Source organism: Aplysia californica, unplaced genomic scaffold, assembly GCF_000002075.1.
Source record: "Aplysia californica isolate F4 #8 unplaced genomic scaffold, AplCal3.0 scaffold00515, whole genome shotgun sequence".
Classification (NCBI taxonomy): Eukaryota; Metazoa; Mollusca; class Gastropoda; order Aplysiida; family Aplysiidae; genus Aplysia; species Aplysia californica.
In genome coordinates this window covers 100,277-103,828 of record NW_004797785.1, presented here as the reverse complement: position 1 = coordinate 103,828, position 3,552 = coordinate 100,277, and the positions used below count along the sequence as shown (strand labels likewise).

The 3,552-nt window shown below is 40.7% G+C and overlaps 1 protein-coding gene across 1 annotated transcript in view; it reads left to right on the top strand.

Moving 5' to 3' along the window:
- Positions 1-3,552, top strand: part of LOC101857051 (neuronal PAS domain-containing protein 4B) — a gene marked incomplete at its 5' end in the record, with an annotated part of 12,729 nt that overhangs the window by 1,298 nt on the left and 7,879 nt on the right.

The following is a 3,552-nucleotide window of genomic DNA, read 5'->3' as shown; positions in this document are numbered from 1 at the left end:
GGGGGGAGAGAGGGAGAGAGGGAGAGAGGGTTTCCTTTTGAAGCACAAGGCTACAAAATGTTTGTATCTGTTGGGTTTGTGTACAAGTTTCCTATAGAAATGGACAAAGAAGACTAGATAAGTGCCCTGCTACAACCACTTGTTGGGGAGCTCTCGTGGTCTTCACGTTAATCTGTTCGCCTCTCATTCTATAGGTTCCCGGTTGGTGTCCGGATAGCGACGGACAATTTCATCTCTAAAATGGTCTCCTTTCACCTCTTTTCCTGCTCTCTAACAAAGTTCTGCCGTCTGCTTTCGTCTCCATTTTCTGCCACACCCCCTCACCTCCTTTGGCCTCTCCTCTGGGCTCCTGACTCTTTCTGTAGCCTTTCTACTCCTTGGCAAGTTATAACTGCTGTCTTTCAGCCACACCCCTGGTTTTTTGTTGGTAATATCTACAACTGAACTTTTCGGATAAGGGCGAAAAATCTAGGAGGTCCCGTGTGCATGTTGCGCATATTAAAGATCATTTGGGAGTCCAAAAACCGATAGGAGTAGGCTGTGGCAGCCACCTGGGCAAAATTAAAATTTCCTTCCAACTGAAAATGTTTAGTGTGTCCCGCGCAATCATATTATGACCTTATGCAGGTGCGAGATCTTGTTGAAGTACCAGAGGTGAGTAATTACTTTAGGGCCTATATCTTCCCTCGTTCATGTCACTTTTTGTTTTCGCTCTATATATAAATATTGTGTACAATGAGCACTCTGTGTGTGTTTTGAATACAAAGAATGTAGTATAGGGACATATCGGGATCTGAGTATTTCTTCAGTATGTACGGTCTTTTTGTTCGCTGTGTGCATGCTAGAATGGCCTATGTATTGATTGTAACTATGTCTACTACAAGTAAGATGCTAACAGCATTGTCGCACAAACTTACCAATAGTATGTTTTATTTGTTGTTGTTTTCTGTAACACGAATCAGCTCACCCAACCCGTAACCAGCCTGGTTGTGTGTAGGCCTTGGGTGATGTCGCCATGCCCTTGAAGAGACCACGGACATTCCGCTGTCTTGTGTACTGCTCACGTTTATCAAAATCTGTAGCAAATATTCAATGACTCGCATCATGAAGAAAACAATAGCATTGAAAACTGAAACTCTTCTCCACTTGAACAATATATAGAAAATCCTCGAAAACCAAGTTTTTTAACCCAATTGTTTTACTGCTTCCGCCCGTTTCAACGAAAGTGGAAAAAAAGAAAAAAAAAAGAAGTAGGCTAGATTATAAATGAACAGATACTCAGAGGGAAGGTGTTTTGTTATTTTTGTTTACTCTTCTGCTTTATGTAGAAGATTCTGATAATGAAGCTGGTAGCACATAGATCTGGCCACACACATGGAAGTTTTCCCCAAGTCTTCTCATCTTCTCATAGATCTTGCATGCAAAATAATCTTTATTTTTCTTCTAGATAGTGACATCAGGAAAGTCTTTGTCTTTTTTAATGTAAACTATTTTTTGTCTACATTATTCCCTTATTTCCAACGCGGTGCCAGCACCTGAAACGACGTGGCACGTCACAAGCTTTTCCTCTCATAATCCAAAGGTCTTTCTGTGGCAAGGGTTTTTGTCCGTTTTCGTTTTAGTAAAAGTTTTACGGCACTTGCAACACATTTAGGTCACATAAGTGTCGAAGATTAGAGGTGTTACAAGAGAGTAACAAACACAAAAAAGAAGGTGGAGATCAGGACGATAGATGTTGTTAGGAAAAAAGGAGCAAACCACTCAAAAGCACCCACCAGCCACCCACCGGGTTTTGTCCTTATTCCCACAAGTGGGTGTCGACGTCATAACCCTTAGACAGAAAGACAGACAGACATACAGACAGACAAACAGGGCAGACTGACAGACAGACAGACAAACAGACAGACAGACAGACAGACAGACAGACAGACAGACAGACAGACAGACAGACAGACTGTGACCGAGGGAGACGGACGAGGGGCTGAGTCACACATGGCAGTTTTGGACTGGAAAATCCTTCCTGGTACTTAAAACTGTCGGTTACTTTTGTAGTTGTTGTTTTACGGCGCTCACAACTGCATAAGGTTATAATATGAGCGTGCGGCACACGTTAAACATTTTCAGTTAGTAGGAAATTTTGAATTTTGCCCGGGTGTGCTTTTTAATTTGTGGTATTGGCTGCTTATGCTTAAGAAAAGTTTAGTGGAAATTTAAATCTCAATTACCGGTAATGTTGAAAGAATCAAGAAAATAAACATTGTTTAAGTACAATATTTTTTCAAAGAATGAAAAGGTTTTTCTCCCTCCTGAAAAATGTTGCTCTCTGGGCTTTAAAAAAGTTGAAAGACTTGCCGTTGTCCTAATAATATATAATATGAGGCATCATGGGAAAATCAGGCGCTTGTCAAAATAAAACCTAAGAAACAGGCATTCTTACTCCCTTTTTTATGGGGGGGGGGCTATTTTCATCTAATTTTTGTTTTTTGAATCAACGCCTTTATTGCCCTTCTAAAAATACATTTCTGTGTATATTTTACTGAAAACAGTCGATAAAAGGCACAAAAATTGTAAATTTACACTTTCCAAGGACTCTCAGGCTATGAAAGGCACCCAACTTTGGCGGTCATTTTCTCGCTAATTTTACCTCAGAAATCAGGGGATCTCCACATCCTTTAGTCAAACATATCTCAACTTCTATTCAAAATATTTTTGTCATCTAAAGCAAGGCAAATGAACAGGCTTTGAGATGATAGCAGTAACTCTACTTGCCTGATTCCAGCGCGTCGTGACACATACTTCTTTTTGTCGATGAGGCGTCTGAGACGTTTGGGACATAAGCCGACTCATTGTCTTTCCCCGAATGTTGCCTAGCAGTAGTGATGTTTGTGAGATTGTACTTGTGTTTCAAAGTGGGAAAGCTCACAATGACGTTAGGGCCAGTTGTCTCATGTCTAGTTGCACAATGTTACGCTGTGCCTTCTACATTGATCTCATTGCTTGACTACAACCTGGGAAGGGGAGGGGGAAGAGAGAGGTTGGCTAGGTTGGGTTTTTTTCTTTTTGCAGTTTCGTTTAAAAAAAATAAAATTACCCGAACATTTTGAATTGACAATTGGAACTGTTCAGTGCAATGTGTGTTGTCTCTTTGATGTGTACTATCAATAGTATACCACCGTCTCATTTGTATGTTCCCTTTAACTCCAATGTCGCGCTGTGCTGAAATAGTTGAAAGAAAACACCACACGGTGTGTACGTTCTACCAGCAAGCATAGATGTAGATGTGTCTTAACGTGGTAGCTTCTGTCTGAAGTAATTCTCTTTTGTGAAAGTGAAAGTGATGTACACCAACAAACAATGCACATTCTTTTATGGGGGGTTCCAATACAGGACCGACATTTGGTAAACCACTTCAGTTCGTTGGTTTCCTTTCGTTATTTATTCAGATAGCGGAAGAAACGAACATGGTATAATGGCAGATGTGTCGTGGCTTTGGTCTGAGGTTTCTCTACAGTTATGTAAGCACTTTTCCGAGAAAATATGACGTGTTTTCTC